Source organism: Engystomops pustulosus, chromosome 4 (assembly GCF_040894005.1).
Source record: "Engystomops pustulosus chromosome 4, aEngPut4.maternal, whole genome shotgun sequence".
In the NCBI taxonomy this organism is placed as follows: Eukaryota; Metazoa; Chordata; class Amphibia; order Anura; family Leptodactylidae; genus Engystomops; species Engystomops pustulosus.
In genome coordinates this window covers 46,917,656-46,937,902 of record NC_092414.1, presented here as the reverse complement: position 1 = coordinate 46,937,902, position 20,247 = coordinate 46,917,656, and the positions used below count along the sequence as shown (strand labels likewise).

The 20,247-nt window shown below is 40.2% G+C and overlaps 1 long non-coding RNA gene across 1 annotated transcript in view; it reads left to right on the top strand.

Moving 5' to 3' along the window:
• Nucleotides 1-12,201, top strand: part of LOC140128950 (uncharacterized) — a 157,846-nt gene extending 145,645 nt beyond the window's left edge. Inside the window, exon 4 of the long non-coding RNA XR_011855209.1 lies at nt 11,988-12,201. This is a non-coding gene — a long non-coding RNA (uncharacterized lncRNA). The remainder of the gene's footprint in view (nt 1-11,987) is intronic.
• Nucleotides 12,202-20,247: the final 8,046 nt, after the last annotated feature.

Sequence of the window (20,247 nt, the reverse complement as noted above, 5' to 3'; positions counted from 1 at the left end):
CTATAATTGGCCGATTAGCATCTCCTTGTCTTTTCTTTTCTTAACACTGTACAGGCAGTCTCCTACTTAAGGACACTCGACTTACAGACGACCCCAAGTTACAGATGGACCACTATGGAGTAGCGAATACCCCAGTGGGCCCCGGTGCGAACTTAGAATCAGGAGCCCCATATACTTAAACCCTCGCTGCTGGCCCCATGACACATGTTATTCTTCAGAATACACATATAAACTACATATGCATAACACATATATATAAACTCTACACGGACTATATGCAAGCTAGACATACAAATACACAAACACAATATTTACCCACACAAAAATACCCTCGTTCCGTACAATTCGCTGAAAAATTACTGCACACCAGGGTTGTCATAAGGGAAATATAAAGATTACTTACTGTATAAATCAGTAGGGCTAACCGTGTACCTCTGACCTGTTCTGGTCTTCATCTTGGTGTCTCCTCAAAGATGACGGTTCTTCCTCCCTAATGAGAACTTTGATAATTCCTCCAGCAGTGACGTATTGCTACAGAATTCACCACATGACGTCTTCAGCTCCGAGCAGCACATCCCAAAACTTTGCCCCTAAAAACACCACAGTCACTGAAACATAATGTCACACAAATAAAATCTCCTAATTTATATAAGGCACCCAGTAATTGTTATACAGAATCAACATCCTCTTAGTAATATGTTTACCCCCATTCATTAATATTTAGCAAAGCAATACACCCTTAATACATACCAGTAGCCATTATCCCCCCACCCCCTTATTAAATCAAAGTAGCCACTATCCAGCCGGCCTTCTTATTACATACCAGTAGCCACCCCCTCTTAATTTATTACAAGAGCCATTATTTCATCCCCATCCCCTTTATTACATATCAACAGTCATTATTTCCCCCATTCGACCTTATTACACACCAGGAGACCCCCCCACTCGCCCTTATTACACACAATGAGACATTTTTGCCTTCACCAGACCTTATTACACACCAGGAGACCTTTTCCCCCCACCTTTACTATGTACCAGATGCAGGACAGAAAAACAAAAGAATGTATATACTCATCTCATTTTCTCCGCTGCAAAGAGTGATAGAGGAGGAGGTGTCAGTGCGAATCACTTCCTGCTCTGTCTTGGCTTTCATCTTTATTGGAGGACAGCTCTGATACAGCTCAAAGCTGTAAGGAACTAGCGGCTGCACAAATTTTAATCTGTGACTAGCACAGCCACGGCGCCCCCCCCCCCCACCTATTGGAGATACAATTATAAAACAGTTCTGACTTACATACAAATTTAATTTAAGTACAAACCCAAGGAACCTATCTTGTATGTAACCCGGGGACTGCCTAAACTATTGTAGATTACACATTTGGATGAGTGCAGAACATATATGTGTGTGTATGTATATATATATATATATATATATATATATATATATATATACATATATACATTATAATGCTATCAGTTTGATAATAGATAAGATTTAATAAAATTTTGGGCATTCCAGTTCAATGCCCAGGATGACACAGGTATCATGGGGACACAGCGTACAGCAGAGGCACTCTTATCTACGTGAACAGATCACCAGATGAATCAGGAGGGAAAACAGGAGCCTAGGCACATGACCTGATAAGTACACAATGTGTAAATAGGTCAATAGGCTATACTGTAGTTCTTAGACACCTACCCTCAACATAAAGAGGATCCACATATAAACTTACTACGACTAAACTTACTATATCAGACAAGGAACGAGAGACATTACCCCATATAATGTCTCTAGTTAGGACATTTCTAAATTGACTTGGTGTTCATGCTAAGTGGACCCAGTAGGGACTGATCAGATATTCATTTTACTGGCCAACACTGAAACAGGTGTAGAAGTACTACTCCATCCCCTTAGAAAAGCTGCATTGCCATTCCAATTTAGAGCTTTGCCACTATATTTTACTACATTGAATCAATTGCTCTGCCCAACTTATGATGTGACATTACCACCAAGGTGGAATCCAGTATGTCCTGCTGTATGACCTGTAAGGGTTAACTATATAGTATTTACATTATGTCTGCAACAATTGTTGGCTGGTTTCCGTGAATTGTAAACACAGACCAAAGCTAGAAATAAGCCCTGTCTGCAGTTCTGGGTCTTCTGCCCTTCTCTTGCTTCAAGTCATGATGTTCAGATGTTCAATCCTGACACCGCAGAGACAGGTTTAGTTTTCTCTCACTACCTTCACGAGACAAGTTGGTGGAGTTTACATGGTGTCCACCAGATCAACCTTGACACTCAAAGACTGCATCAAACTGTGCTGTCCATGCAACAGAACTAGCCCGACTCCTCTAAAAAAGGACATTGGGGCACATTTACTAAGAACAGTACAAAAAGGACTATATGCTGTTTTCCAGTGTAGTGTGCAGAGGACGCCATATTCAGGAATTCTGGTGCCTATTCTTCATGAATCTGGAGCTCTCTGCACAGCTCCGACAGACTGCACCTCTTTTTTGGTGCACCTTTTATATGGGGCACACGGAGCACAGGGGTGGACAAGGCCTACCTTAGGACATAATAGACAGCAATTAAGGCAGCCACTCCAGTCCTAGCCTATGAGCTGCCCTCCATCTGCATGCATCTACATACATGACCAGTGGCAGTTGTTACTCACACACAGTACTGATCTGACAGCTGGAGAACAGTGCAGTCAGGGAGGCCAGAGCTGTAGTTAGGTCTTTCCCCACTGACAAGCTTGCTTTTTTATTTTTTTTATTATATGGTTATCTAATGGAAAATCAAGTTCTGTTATATAACTCTATTGTATTGCTGCTAAATTAAGTGTCATAAGAATAATTTACCATTTGGTAACCCCTGGCTTGCATTGTAGAGTCCATGGACCAATCATCTATGTGAAATTCATCCACAAAGTACCTCAGTTAAACTAAACATAAGGTTGGACATGTAACCCTCACACACACATTTACACCCTTCATCATTTCATGTCTGGCATTCAGTTAACAGCAGTGCAACCTAATATATACAGTGCAAAGAATGCCTATCCTAATATTACTCATTGTCCATAGGATATTTTGTAATAGTGTTAACTTTTAAATGAAAATGTATTAGGAAATTGCATTATCTAAGTCAATAAATGAAAATAATCATTAATTACTAGCACCTCTAAAGTCATATGTACATGATCCATCTTCAACTGCCTGTATCTCCAGTTGTGTAGCACAAGCTCCATGCAATCTGAAAGATAAGTTCTCTATTATAACACCAACGCATGTTTCTATGTGGAGCTCCTGAAAGGCAGGAGCTCCCAGCATCAGCTTTGTGTATTGGAAAGTTTCATACTGCCTTCTGTGGAATGTGAAGGAGCTTTTTCAGTTTGATGTAGTAGACTGATTATTTCCAGCATCTGTGAAGGTCTAGGGTTGTGAAGGGTGTGTTTCCGGCATCCCCAGTGGCCATGGTGTAGCAACATCTTTCACATCTCTCACTCATAAATATCTGAGACAGTAAGACTTAATAGGTCCTAAGTTAGGAAACCTGTCTGACAGGCGATACGCGGGTCTCTATCCTCTGCCCATCCGATGGCTCATATTACGCTGTAATTTACTTTTGACTTAGTACAAGGTGTTACTAAATCTTAGTGCATGTATTAGTGGCTCCTTTGTTCTATTTAATTGCACACTCTACCCTTCCATCTTACTACTGGGACTATCAGTTGTATTATATTGCTGAAGGGCCTCATATCATTGTTTTATACATGGTATGACATGCATTATCTTATCTATGTTTGTGACTCCACATATCGCTTAAACTGTTATATTTGTAGCCATATCTTGGTGTTGGGGATAGTTGGGTTCTATATAGTTTTGGGTATTTAATAGTTTGTGTTATTTTTCAAATCAAGTATTTTCTCCAATATACACCTCTGCTTTTCTGTAAATATTGTCTCGGTCTATACAGATGTGGGGAATTAAGATATTATTAAATTAGACTTACCCTTTAGATTTTTAGCATTTAGTTAAGTGTGCATGGACAATGGAAAAGAGCTTCACACTCTCCAAATACAGAATTATGATAGTTTGGAAACCTTCTTATGAACATGAAACACCTTCTAATGGTTATGTATTCCACTGTGAATTTTCCTGGTTGGCTGAACGCTCTTTGGGTCTCTGGGATCCTCCTACTCCCTGACTGACTTCTGTGGAGAGACGTTTGCCTCCTGGGTGCTACCTAACACAGGGCCAGCACTAGGATGGGGACTGTAGCAGTTAACTCTGGTATATTTCACTGCTACCAGAGAGCTGGCTCCTTTATTTTCCACAAAATACACAACAAATCTGGAGGCACACTTGTCATAGATCCATAGCAAATTTTCCATTTACAGTAATACTGTGGTATTGCAGTATATGGAAGGAACAATCAGACCCTCTATGGTTAAAATACCATTGGGGTCTTAAAAGTAGAAAAAGGGAAAATAAAAAAATAAAAATCAAATCAACCCTTACCCTAGAACAGATATAAAAAATAAACAAATAAATTCATAAAAATGTTAGTTATCAGTGTAGAATACCAGTCTATCTCTGACTTCTTTCTATCTGTCCGCTCCACCATCCAGCAGCTAACACCTGTCACCTTACAGGGTCTCGAAGGGTCCATTACTTAGGTTCCTCTTTAGGGTGGCTTATTTGCTTTAGGCAGTTGGTAGCCTAGTTCACCACCACTTACCCAGCCTTACATCTTTTGCCAAGTGTGGTTGTGCTTGTGCTTTTGCTTCACTGGTTTCTGAGAAAAATAACTTGAAAATCTAAGTTTGATGTTTAAGATTGATGACGTTAGAAAGTTGCTGTAATTACAACAGTGGACAAACTGTATGAGAATTTACATTAGTTGCCAGATTTCAAGTAGCAAATAAGTTTCAGTTCATTATCATATAGCACTCTCTCATTTATCACAGTTCTTGTAAACCTGTCAAATCTAACTTAAATCTTTAAGGGAAGATGGTTATTTTACAAGATTTTTGAAAACATAAACCATGGAAAGAAAAGTGCCCATATTCCTGGAAAGAGTATCCTGTGATGATGTCAGACTATTGAATCCTGTTTGTATCTTAAATTGGAATTCTAAAATATTCTACATATAAGGGAACCAGGAAGATAAATGTTCTTCTAAAAGAGATTACAGATGTAGCCCTGGTTAATATGACTTAAGGTGCATTAACTTATTTAGTTAACACAGAAAAGTGTCTGTCCTTTATATAGGACTCACAAATTGGACTGATGAGATCAGGTTTCAGGCTTCTTGCTGGAAAACCGCACCCAGTGCTGCCTGTGATTGACAGCTGCATTTTTGATCCTGGGAAAGCTGGGTGTGCGGTTTGAGTGATGGACGGCTGAGCCAGTCAGTGCTGGAGGTAGAGTCCATTACTTCCTTATATTCTGCTCTGCCCCTTCATTTGGTGCTGGTTATTGCAGTCTATCTGTGTATCTAGTGCTGTTGCCATTGCATTTCTTGCTATTCTGTGTATTGACTTCTGCTTTGCCTTCTGACCATTCTATTTGCTATACAAATCTGTACCTTTGTCGCCATCTTGGTTTTGACCCGGTTTGTTTGACTTCGCTTGCTTGTCTGTATCTGTTGTTTGTCCCTCAGTGTCGTTTATCTCCCACTGTGACCCCACCTTCCTGTCTGTCTCGTGTCGGTTTCTGTTGCCAGTGTGAACACTGGTCTATATCTGTATTCTGGTTACCTGTCCGCTCCACCATCCAGCAGCTGCCAGACAAAGTAGTTTTCCCCTTCATCTTGTAGGGTCACTCAGGGACTGTCAGTTTGGTTTCCTGATAGTGAGTTCGCCCTTACCAGGGCGGTTTATCTGATTTAGGCAGGGCCTTAGCCTGCAGGGACATCACAGGGTGAGTTCGCCACCACTTACCTAGTCTGACAGCTAGCGCCAAGCCTGGTTGTGGTTGCGTGGTTTGCTCGATAGGTACTGACACTAACACTAAAGTTAGAGTTATCAGGTTTAATTAACAAGTTAACCCCTTAAGGTCGCCATATTGGTCATTTAGGTGTGCTGCCTCATCTCTTTTTATTTCCTTTGGCAGTCGTTTGCTTACTTTGAGTCCGGTCAGCGGAGGCTTGCACCCACAATGGGACCCTGGTCCCCTCCTTCACAGTGCTGCTCTAACTTCACAGTTGTACTCATCAAATTACGATCCTGGGTGTTTAAGCCCTACACCACTGTCAAACATGAACTGCAGTGTGCACGACTGTCAGCCGTGCCCCTGCGACCCATTTCCTAGGTCGCAGATGCACCCTTGTACCTCCGTGTCCCCCAGCGTCTGGTCTCACCTGTCCCGGCTCCAGTGGCCGCACTACAGCGCGCACGCTTCCCTGTCCTAGGGGTTGCGCGTCGACTCTGTAAAATTTAAAGGGCCAGCGTGCCGCTAATTGGCGCTGCCCAGCTCCCTGCCCTAATAAATTCCAACCCGAGTTTGCCTCTTGATTCTGCACTATGCCTTGGCCGCCACCTCCGGCAAAGTCGCACGAGGAATGACCTTGTGGCACCAAGCCACAACGATTCCAATCTGCTTTGGGTCGGGCTCTGGTGAAAACCAGGTACCACTTAGACTCCGGTCCCAGGTGTCGGCTTATGTCATCGCCCGCGGTGGTACAGAGGATCGACTACCTCTGATCGTGACAACAAGGTTTCAGAGGAATGGTACTCCCACTGGTCCCACCAACAGGACCCACATAAACAATCATGGGTTGCTGATGGCATCACACAGCAGCCAGATGTACGCTGAAGAGGTGTAATAGAATCACAGCGCGCACCAGTCCTTAGAAACATGGCTTTCTTTAAGTTCAAAAGAAAAAAGAATGGAAAGATCAATAGTGGTATGGTGGTAAAAAAAGATTCTTTAATAATTACTTTTCCATATAGATACGAGTACAAGAAATGTAAAATTTTTCGCTGAGCATTATCTAAATGCTTAGAAATAATTTTAAAAAAATTGTGATGAAATAAAAATGTCTAAGTCTGATGCAAAGGTCTCTGCATTCCAGTACAATAAAAGCAAAAGAATCTTAAGAATTACAGTGTACACTAATGTACAGAAAGTATCACATTTAGTTAGTTAATAAGTCACTATGATTTTAGCTGATGATTATTATTGAACTATAAATTCGGTTAATAACTTTCTGTGATTCAACACTAATTACCACTTACTGCGGACATTTTATTCCCCAATTAATTTTTGATTGTTTCTATATTCTATGAAATTATATTATAAGAAGATTTGTTTTATGACTACTTGATAAAATGGAGAAGAGTATGGTAGGTACATTTCTACTGACAAGATGTACAGAAAATATTAATTGCAAGGATGATTAATTGAGATGAAGTGACTTGCAAAAATGATCTTTATGATGGGTGGTCCTTACATAAAAAGGTACGCATCATGTAAAGGATTTTTGGGAATTAAAATGTCATAGAAAAGTCAAGGTAACACAGCAGAGATAACATCATTTGGTGCATGATCTGCACCAAATTCTTTTGAGTCTTTTATGACCGGTGCAAAAGAAGTGTGAGATATATAGTTATGTAGTTAGTATGGTTGATACACTGGAAATTACAAATAGAGAACAATGTATGATCACTTTTTTCAGAAGTAAGGGGTATACCATGCCAATAGAATACTCAAACTAGATGCTCAAAAAGAAAAATAAACAGAAAGAAAGTAGCGCTGCTTAGCGCAAGATTATCCTTTACGTAACAGGGATATCAATTGATGTGGATAGGTACTAACATTATGTGCTGAGATACAGGCACAACTCTGAATAAGCCCCAAGAACCCTCATGTAACCTTCAGAAGGGTGGCCACCCTCAAAACCATCCTAACCCCAAGCCAGATCAAACAACACGGGACCAATAATGAGGAAAACAACAAACCAATGGTTTAAAGATGTGGCCAACCACTTTTCCTATGCTGTTTCATCAACGTGTTATGATCCAACACTACCACTGAAACTTTCCATGTCAAAAACCAGATGACATGCCAGACACAATGGGGCACATTTACTTACCCGGTCACAGAAAGTGCATTGTCCATCTATAAAGATTGTGTGCCTGAAATCATGTGTCGCTTCTCCGCTCAGGTCCAACAGAGTTCACCATCTTTTTTGTGTTGCACCTTTAACATAATTTTAATGTTAAATGCCAATGTTCAATCCGAATCATTTGAATCATCCGACGGCATGCTTCCTAATTCGTGTCGCATGAAGCCAGCACAGCTGGCCCTTCACTCTGTGGCCTACTTATGCTTCTGCCACTTGACCGCTGTCTCCCTGGAACACTCTGTGATTTCCATAATACTGTTTTCACCCTACACCACTCTATGATGTTGCCCCTATATTTGCTTTTCCCCTTCATTTCATCTGTCAGAAGGAATGAAAAGCTTCAGGATTGAAAGCCAAAACCAGGAGTGGATGCGCCACAACCCGATCGCGTGCGCCAAAATCCCGGGGCAATTCGGCACAAAACAGAAATATTAAGGGAACCCGCTGAAAGTGCGTTGTTCGGACCCTTAGTAAATGAGCCCCAAAGGGTCCATCACATAGAGTGCAACAATAGAGCGGTATACATGTAAGAAGGCTTTAGTTAAAAAGAAACTCCAAGGTAATGTAACTATGTAAATCAGGATGTTTGCATTGTGCACACCCCAATATACACAACCCTCGTAACACCTAACACTTTTCCCTGCTGTCAATAAATACAACAGTTCATCAGAGGAGCCTAACTGTTTGAAGTGGCTAGCTCAGACTCTTTGTGTGTTATGTCACGATACCGCCTGTCTGTGTTATTAACTTCAAAATACAGTGTATCTGTCTGGAACGGCTCCAAACACTAGCGCTAACCATCTACCTTGTACAATTCAAGACTGTGCTAGCTCTCTAGGTAGCAGTTTCACGGTTCAGTGTACTTGCTTTGAGTCAATGCATTACACACTGTAGCGCTAGCTCTCTAACTCCTTCATTATTACACCATGCTAACTCACTAAGTAGGACACCGGCTCTAGTATGGCCCTGCATCCCAGATGTACACATGGCTACTTAATACCTAAACTCCACCCATCAGAGAAGTGTATCACCAATGTGTTTTCACTCAGACATCTTCATTGCTTTGTACAGCATACTGTGAGCAAAAACCTGTTCATCCAACCACGAGAGCCCTGCCCAAGTCTCAACCCAACTATTTAAAGGCAGGCCCTGCCTCCATACGTCCACGTGACGCGGATAATGAATGATAAGTATCTACTAAAACTCAGTGAGAGCAATCTCAATAATGCACTGGGAAGAATCCGGAGAGGGAGAAGTGACAAATAGCCAGTGTCACACTAGCATCATAGAGGAGGGGAATGAAGAGAAAAAGGAAATGGAACACCAAAATACATGCATCGTCAGACATATCAGACATAGTTTATGTATTAATATTACTTTGCAGTGCCATGTAAGGCAAGTGATCACAATAGTTTGAATACCACATCCCTATATACTAGGGATACCCTAGATGAAAAAGATAAATACTAGATGTTCATTTAGTCCCTCAGTTTGTGAGGTTCTTAACGTGAATATCCATCTCGATTCACATGGCACGATCTTTCGGGAGAAATCTCCTCCCCTAGGGAAGCGCTCCACTATCTCTATGATTTGGAGCTGTAGAACCCTGTGATACCCAGCAGGGTACTGCCATATATGTTTTAGGTCGCATCTTCACTGTTTTTGGTATCATTCACATGATCACAGATGGTTTGTCCACACACACAAGTCATCAAATAAATGATACCAGTTAGCAAAATCTCGTATCCAAAAGACTTTTCCTGTACTTGTACTCTGACAGGATTTACCCAACAGGATGTACTTACAGGCTTTAAAACCCCCACATCTAAATGTCTCCTTTGGTTTCTTAGGGAGCCATGTTCCTTTTTCTGTCAGGGGTTCTGTCAAGATGGCTGTGGACCACTATGTCTTTGATGTTCCCACACCTTTTAAACGTGATAAACAAAGTATTGTGAATAGGTCCAGGCTTCTAAAAATGTATTAATAAATTGTGCTTTATTTATGTAGCGCACACACAGATTACACAGCGCTGCACAGAGCTCGCCAAACCGGTCCCTGTCCCCAATGGGGCTCACAATCTGATCAACCAACCAGTATGTTTTGGAGTGAGTGAGGAAACCGGAGGACCTGGAGGAAACTCAAGCAAACAAGGAGAGAACATACAAACTCTTTGCAGATATGGATCCTGGGACTTGAACCCAGGCCCCAAACACTGTATGGCTGTAATGCTAACCACTGAGTCACCGTGCCTCCCTAATACAAAAAATTCTGATTCTGCCTAAATTGACTGATTGTTGTAAAATATTCCATTCATGTCTTGGTAGTCTATATTGATAAGCTTATGGGTCTTGTCAATCTTTTAAGTATAAATATCTGCAGGCTTAATTCCCAGCAGAAGTGTCATTCTGTATGGTATTAAGAGGTATGGAGGTGATATAGTTCTGTTACAAGAAACTCACCTCCTACAAAAAGACACACATTTATTTAAAGATTCGCAATACCCTAATATTTATCACAGCATTAATAATAGAGTAAAAAATATGGGGGTTTTATAGCAGTAAAACATTTTTTTAGATTTTAAGCTTATGGATTTAGAGGTTGATATACATGGCAGACTTTTTATTTTGCTTTGCAAAATCATAGTAGAGAGTGGTGAGTTAACAATACTAAATATTTATGCCACCAAAGAGGTCAGAATAGATTTGTTAATTATCGACAAAGGCCATAAAAAGTAAAAAGGGGAGATTAATATATGGCTGGAATGTTAATACTGTGATGTCCCCCAATATTGACACAACTAGTCAACTTCAAAATTGATGTACAGGAATAAAAAATACTTCTGGAACAGGAGCTTCATGATATATGAAGATATGTACATAGCAATGAAAGGAAATATACCCCCCCCCCCTTATAGTCTGTTATGACCATGCTCCAGTGAAATTACAAGAAATACTAAAGACAAAAATAAACAGTTTTTTAAAAGTAATGTAAATAATGTAGAATGTATTGCCTTTGTGTAGTGTATACATCAAATGGTAAATATAAGGTTTTACAGTATTTAAGTGACTAGAAAATTTAGGGAAGAAAATACGATGAGAAATGATCTACTAAAGAGATTAAGAATTCTGGAGGAATTTTATAAGCAGACACACGATAATGCAGTGTTCAGTCTATTAGTGGAGATATGTCAACAGCTTCAAGTTTTATTATTGAAAGACTATGCTGATAATCTTAGGAAATGCAACACTACAAAATTGACTCTTAACCTTAAATCACGTAAAATATCATGCCATAAAATTTATAAACAGAAAATAAATAGTGGAATAAAAAAAATCAAAAATCAAAATGGGCATGAAATATTTAGTCCACAAAAAAAGTTGGATGTGTTTAGTGAGTTCTAATTTATTCTAAACTGTATAATTTAAAAGAAAATAATGCAGCCAAACAACCAAGAAATAGCGATATCACTACATTTTTAAATAATATTACTTTACCCCAGTAATTCACAGAAAAAGGAGCTAGAGCTGACAACCTTCCCTTTTAATTTTCAACCTATGTTTGAAACCACTTGAACAATAAATACGCCAAAATCGGCAAAAACAAAAGGAATCCATTGTTTAGACAGGGAATCTACCTGTCTACAGTTCTTCAGATCTACTCACATAAAAAAAGATAAAAATGCGCATGTAATAAATCAATCCATGAGGACGCTAGTAAGGACGAGGACGGGCAATGACTGCGTCCTTGTGGATTGATTTATAACATTTTTGTCTTATTTTATGTGAGTAGAACCAAAAATAAGAGTTTTAAACCAATTGAAACAGTCTATGCTTTGTCTTTTCTGTATATCAAGCTGAGCTATGGAGGAGATTTGAGGAGAAAGAAACTGCAGCGGTTTTGTGTCTGAATGGTGTCTTATTCCCAATGAGTTCTTTGGACGGAATATCTTTATCAACCAAAAGAAGTCTCGTATATCGGAACAGAAGATCGATGGATTAACTGTGAGCTCCGGTCACTAAATATACTAAATATACTAAATATCTAAACAATGTATATTGGATTATTGTTGGATCCATTCAGGACTGTTTTTGACTGGCCTAAACTTATCATGGTTGGAAAAAAATTAAGGCTAGACCCGAGGCTACCATGGAGACAGATCGCCGCCCCCCGATGACGTCACGGCGAGCGGTGATCCCAGGTAAGATGGCGGCGCTCATGCGCTGCTATCTTTTTGAGGCTGCCGGCAGCCATCGCTGTGAAAACACCCGCGATTGATGCTAGCAATATGCAGCAAAGACTTACCGGCTATGGAGAGGGCTCAGCCCGTGAGCCCTCTCCATGCAGCGCGACCCGACCGCGACGTGGTTAAACTGCTTACAAAATGGTTTGCCACTCCCAGTAGACTGGCAAAGATGTTCCAAACCTACTCGCGTTTGTGCTGGCGAGAGTGTGGTCAACCAGCAAATCTTTCACATATATGGTTATACTGTCCCAAAATAAGAACATTTTGGAAGGAGGTTCTTTAGTTAATAAGGGGTTTATCGAACTGGTTCAGCCCACTAATTACAGCACAACAATTATTAAATCTATTTCCTAGTGACCTAATGGAAGATCACAGAGAATTGTGGCTGCTAAATAAGATCTGTTAAGTAGCCAGGGCCACGATTATTAAAAACTAGAAATCCATCCTCAGTCCCACGATTTGGGATGTTATATGTGGAGTCAATGAAATTTAAAAGATAGAATAAATTATGTGCAGCAAGGTGTTTTAAAGGTAGATAACTTTTAAGAAAAGTGGAAATTTTGGCCTGCCTATATAAAAGTATTGCAAAAAGTATTAGTATTTTATATTAGGTATTGTGGTAGTCTAGGACACCCTTTTTTTCCTTTGTTTTGTATCTCTTCTTTTCTCTTCTTTTTGCTTTTTTAATTTTCTTTTCCTCTTCTTTACCTTTTGTTTTTGCCTGTTTCCTCTTTTTAGGATATATGAAATGAGTGTATATTCATATATTGACATATAATTTATAATCCATGTTTTGGAATTTTCTTCTTAAAAAAATAAAGAAAAAAAATAGATCACAACACAAAGTATGAACTAATTTCTTTGCAAAGACCTCATTGGGAAAAGGGTGTAATCTTGAAAATGTGAATGAGGTCAAATGATATATTTACAAAATCTGCTACAGTATTGCATCCATGTATATCTTTTACACAGTTTTAGTTTATCTCCCCCTATGTTTTAATTGTTTGAGGAAGTTCCATGAAATAGCCATTAGATTTATAAAATCTGAAAAGTAATGGTTTAGCTTTCGACATGAGATATATACAGATATCTACATTCTAAAACCTATTTCCATAACACCCCCTTCTAGTGTGCACATTCGTCATAGAACCTGCTTAGAAAGTACCACACAGGTATTGTAATTGAATAATTTGTTATTGTTTCAACTGTCAAGAGTTGTGAATTGTCTGTCAGATAGGGGATAAATAATTATGTTGATAATTATATTCCCAGTCTTCTTTTTTTCCTTCTTCTGTTGTTAGCTTTCATACTGTATCTATAAAAACATTCAAAATCCTTAGTCACATCTGTAATATTTGTAGTAGCAGGCCATAGGGATAGCGTTTTTTTTATAAATATTATACTAACAATAATAATTACAAATATACATGTAAATGCACTCTCACATAATGGCTCCTTTGCTTATACTTTTACTTAGCACAAATAATGTGTTTTTATATTGTATTTGTAGCCACTAACATATGCAGGATGTTGATACATTTGATATAATTGAGGCTAATAAGGTCAGTCCCAAAACGGACCCCTTTATTGATTAAAGGTTCCAAATTACTTGACTGTATTATTAATAATACAGGTGTTTGGCTAATTAATCACAAACTCAGAAGTGTTCATGAAATAAGAAGCTCTCTTTATTAAGTCAAGCACACATGTATATACCCATGATGGTGCAGATCACATGACTCTGGACGTCATGGTCTAGCACTGAAAGGGCATAGCCCACCGGATTCGAATGTGTGATTCGTGGATCCAGATAAAGTTTAATATTTAATTGCCTTAAGGGCACACTAGACTAAATAATATATACAATTTCAATATATACAGTTTGCAGAGTACCAAAATACAAAGGTAGCACCACAAGTATCAGCAGTTCAGTAAGTTAGTTACCTTGTGTATGTGCCTAATGGAACCAGATAGTCCACACCTCGAGTATGGACTATCTTTTCCTGCACTTGATGTTAAATGGGATCCCAGACAAAAAGACAAGGCACATTCAGAGGTGTCTGATTATATCAGGTGCAGACACACCTCTGTCCACCCCCAGGAGGGTTCATGGGTCCCTCCTTTCTGGTATCACATCCGGAACTTTGGAGAAGCTATAGCTTTTTAGTCATAGGGTCATGGTTCTGGTATCATTGGATCCGGTTGAATCTCTGGATTACATTGAAACCAAACCTGACCCATTTGCTATGGTCCTATCCAGAGATATTTGTATCTCTGGACCCAAGGGTAGAGCCTAAATAGATATATCAAAATGATACTACGGGAACACAGGTTCCAAAAATTGATTTGGCCTTGGGCTGAGATGGACCATAACTCCATAACTGTCCATAATCAACATGTTGGTCTTATGAGTTTTATGGCTCTTTGTCTCCTGTCTGAAAATTGGAGGGAAAATCAACTCCAGTCTTTGATAACGATGCGGCTGAGGAAATGCTGTGAAGCTCGGCCCCCTACCGAGCCATGTAACACTCTGCTAGCTCCATTAGGCTAATTAAACTGAGGCTGGTGAAAAGTGGGGGATTTGAGTAGTATAAGGCCTCCCTCCCCCAGGCCCTATTTATCATACAAGGCTATAAAAGCATTTAATGATAGTGAGTTATCATATACTGTTGATGATGAATACCAAGAAAAGATAACCCAATACCTAATATCCAACTCCTACTACTAATCAAACACAAACAATACCAATAGAAGTAAATAGGATACCCAAATGAGTACATAAATTTACAATAAAGTTAAATACTCAGTTTACAATAAACAATATATGTCTTTATTTAATCGTTCACCACAAAAAACACGGTTAAAAATTACACATAAAAACCACAAAGGTGTGGCGGTGGTCTGAAATAACACAATACATAGTAAGTACACTTTAAGTATCCGGCCAACATCAGTAAACACAATTAGGCTGTAACCAGTTCCATTACCCACCAGGGTGTAGTGTGTAGCCAAAACAGATTGTATGAGATAGTAACTCTGACCACCACCACAGCACCCCGACACGCGTTTCGCCGTCGCTTCCTCTAGGGGGTGTGCTGTGGAATGGTCAGTGTCCCATATATATATCCCTCAACCCCAAATGAGTGGTACCTTAGGGCCAATCAAAAAGTGCAGTGTGCTTCTTGCCAGGATGATCAGCAGGTGTGCGAAGTAGCGCATCACCGCGGTCTCCATACACGCGTCAGGAGGCGGGGCCACACTCCGGAAGGCGTACAACGCGCATGCCCTGCGCGTCATCGTGAACCAGAAGTGCGGCGCCGCCATTGAGACCCGCGCATGCGCCGAAGTGATGCGCATGCCACCGCCATCTTGGATCAGGGCAAAGGTAAGGGAAATTGATCTAAAGTCATACTTGTATTGTTTTAATGAGTGTACCCAGTTTTGCGGGTCAAATACCACAATACCCTATTAGTAAACTCCAATCGTCAACTAACTGGGATAAATAAGTGCATTAAACATTGATAAATGAGAAACAATATTAATAATACTGGGTCATTGTTAGAAAGACAGTGAAAATGAGTGGAATGCATTAAAATATCCATTAGTTAATAAATATAATAAGCATAGACAAATAATAAATGATATTACTAATGCTGGGTCATTGAAATGAAAAGTGAAAGTGGATGGGAATAGATGGAAATATTAAAAATGTGCAAATATATGCAAGCCAGATCATACCTGTGAAGGCTATAGAAAGTGCATGTGCCTGTGGTTTTATTTGGTTATTAAAGTGCTGGTGCTTGTGCAAAGTATATAGACTATATAATTCAATGAGATCTGACTTTAAATCAGTGCATGTGTGCCGCAAGACAAACATCAATTGGACATACATCAATAGGACGATATGAAAAGTGCAATGTGCTGTAAAAAAAGAGAGCATAATGTCAAATTGTGCAAAACAAGAAAAAGTGATGTGCAAATTAGTACGTATCACCTATTGGTGATGTGCACCCGCATAAAAAATATATAATAATAAACAATGACCCAAACGGCAAAACGCCGATTGGTAGTAAAAAGAGATAAATAAAATTAATGACAAGCCATAAGACTACTGTTTGGTCCAATGTACTGGTAAATGGACCATGCGCATAGATATATCCCTATTACATTTCAAACACAAGAGGCCTTGAGTAATAAACTGGGTTTAAGTAAAAATATGTGATATGGAGGATAGACCTCATCCAATACACAGATCTTGAGAGGGCTTCCCATACCAGGAAAATTGGAAATAACGAGGGGGGACCCAAAGAACATCCTATACCCGCAACAGCTGACATGAAATAACACCTTGCAATACAGACCTAATCCACGATAACGCACACTAATGTAACAAGCACTAAGAGAGCAATAGAGACACCCAACCATTACCAAATATATCTCAAGTTAAACACATAAGAACAATATTAAAAACATGACTCAGAATCAGATTCATATAAATGGGGAGAAAGAGAGCTTTTCATTCAGTCCATGAGGAGATGTTGTGGCCAATTTGACTATCCACTTTAGTTCTATCCTTTCCAATTTCTTGAAAGTGTTGCCGCTGCAACCTCCCAAGATGATTTTATCTATGCCATATACCTGCAGGTCCCGCCATCTGCAGTCATGGCATTCCAAGAAATGTTTGGGTATGGGTTTCAATTTCATAATTTGTTCGTGGTCCGTGGGAAGAAGTTTGGCAGCCGATCTTATATCTTTCATGTGTTCCTGGACACGTGTTCTTAGTTCCCGTGTGGTCATCCCCACGTACTTCAATCCGCAAGGGCAGCACACAACATAGATCACGCCCGTGGTGCTGCAATTTATAAAGTGTACAATGTTAAAATTGCGTGTACCCTCAGTGTCTTGAAATATCCTAGTTTTTACCATTTGGGGGCATACACTGCAGTGTCCACAGGGGTACGATCCCCAATTAGGGCCTTTTGATCCGAAAATGTAATTTTTCGGTTTGGGGGGTGCATAGTGGCTAACCAACCTATTCCCTATAGTGTCTGCACGTTTCGAGACCACTTGTGGGGTCTCAGAAATGTGTTTTTTGATTTCAGGGTCGGACTGTAGTATAGGCCAGAATCGCTCAAAGATAGAGTTCATTTCCCTCCATTGGGAGTTATAGGGTGTAATGATCCTTACCTTACTCTCTTTTGGTCTTTTGGGCTGTTGAGTGAGTAAGGATCTTCGATCTGATGTTTTTGCCCGTAGATATCCCCTCTGTATATCCGAGTCACGATAGCCTCTCTGTTTAAATCGAACCCTCAAAATCGTGGATTCTTCTTCAAAGTTGGAGTAAGTGTCACAAATTCGTCTGGCCCTCAAAAACTGACCTGTAGGGATGGAACGTATCGTGTGAGCCGGATGGAAGGAATTGGCACGAAGTAAAGCATTAACTGATGTCTCTTTACAGTAGACAAATGTACTCAGTTGTCCACCCTGTCCCACATCGATTTGGATATCCAGAAATTCCAAATGTTCCTGACTGATGTTACTAGTCAGCCTGATATTTAGGTTATTGGAATTGAGATCATCCAGGAATTGGTCCAAGCCCGTCCTTGGTCCTTGCCATATGAACAGGACATCGTCGATGAAACGCATCCAACTGATGACCTGTCCCGATGCCCTGTCCATAGCCTCCTGGACCTCATTCCTTTCCCAATATCCAAGGAAGAGATTTGCATACGAGGGGGCACAAGTGGCCCCCATGGCCGTCCCCCTCGTCTGCATGTAAAATCTCTCCTTGAAAAGGAAATAATTGTGATCCAGGATGAATCTCATCAATGTTAAGATCAATTCAACCAGATCCTCATCCAGATCACGAATCCCTAAGAAGAACTCTACTGCCTTTATACCCAAATCGTGGCCAATGCAGGTATATAATCCCTCCACATCACACGACACTAGGAACATGTCTGGTTCCATCACTACACCCTCCAGGCGCTTCAAAACATCCGTAGAATCTCGGATGTATGAGGGCAATTCCTCTACACACGGTCGCAAATAGTAGTCAGTGAACCGGCAAATCGGCTCACAGAGACTGCCGCACCCAGATACTATAGGTCGGCCTGGGGGTACCCTAGCATTCTTATGCACTTTCAGAAGAAAGTATAAAGTTGGTATAATCGGGAACTCTACCTCCAGACCCTTCCTGATTCGTGGTGGTATAGTATGATTTTCCAAAGCCCTATCCAGTATATGTGTCAATTCCCTACTGAATGTCTCCGTTGGGTTATGCGTTAGCTGTTTATAACAATCCTGTTGTTTTAGTTGTCTAAACGCCTCCGCCTCATACATTTCTATTGGCTAAACCACCACATTACCTCCTTTGTCGGCAGGTTTAAAGACCACTTGTTTCATTTTCTCTAGTTCTTGTAGAGCTTGTCTTTGGCCCCTAGTCAAATTGTCAAAATGCCGTTGTTGCGGTAGTTTGCGTAATTCCGCCACTGACATCTTCACAAACATTTCGACTTCTGGACTGATTGACCAGGGGGGGAATGTGGTGGATCTTGGTCTAATCTCTGTTGGAAATTTCGATTGATCAATGTCCAATTGATGTTTGTCTTGCGGCACACATGCACTGATTTAAAGTCAGATCTCATTGAATTATATAGTCTATATACTTTGCACAAGCACCAGCACTTTAATAACCAAATAAAACCACAGGCACATGCACTTTCTATAGCCTTCACAGGTATGATCTGGCTTGCATATATTTGCACATTTTTAATATTTCCATCTATTCCCATCCACTTTCACTTTTCATTTCAATGACCCAGCATTAGTAATATCATTTATTATTTGTCTATGCTTATTATATTTATTAACTAATGGATATTTTAATGCATTCCACTCATTTTCACTGTCTTTCTAACAATGACCCAGTATTATTAATATTGTTTCTCATTTATCAATGTTTAATGCACTTATTTATCCCAGTTAGTTGACGATTGGAGTTTACTAATAGGGTATTGTGGTATTTGACCCGCAAAACTGGGTACACTCATTAAAACAATACAAGTATGACTTTAGATCAATTTCCCTTACCTTTGCCCTGATCCAAGATGGCGGTGGCATGCGCATCACTTCGGCGCATGCGCGGGTCTCAATGGCGGCGCCGCACTTCCGGTTCACGATGACGCGCAGGGCATGCGCGTTGTACGCCTTCCGGAGTGTGGCCCCGCCTCCTGACGCGTGTATGGAGACCGCGGTGATGCGCTACTTCGCACACCTGCTGATCATCCTGGCAAGAAGCACACTGCACTTTTTGATTGGCCCTAAGGTACCACTCATTTGGGGTTGAGGGATATATATATGGGACACTGACCATTCCACAGCACACCCCCTAGAGGAAGCGACGGTGAAACGCGCGTCGGGGTGCTGTGGCGGTGGTCAGAGTTACTATCTCATACAATCTGTTTTGGCTACACACTACACCCTGGTGGGTAATGGAACTGGTTACAGCCTAATTGTGTTTACTGATGTTGGTCGGATACTTAAAGTGTACTTACTATGTATTGTGTTATTTCAGACCACCGCCACACCTTTGTGGTTTTTATGTGTAGTTTTTAACCGTGTTTTTTGAGGTGACCGATTAAATAAAGACATATATTGTTTATTGTAAACTGAGTATTTAACTTTATTGTAAATTTATGTACTCATTTGGGTATCCTATTTACTTCTATTGGTATTGTTTATCATATACTGTTATCTATGTTACCCATGATGACAATTTCAAGCTGCAGTGGTGTTGCATCTATATGTCCATTATAATACTCCATCCATTTGTTTCTGCAACTACACTATTGTATGGTAGATGAATAGC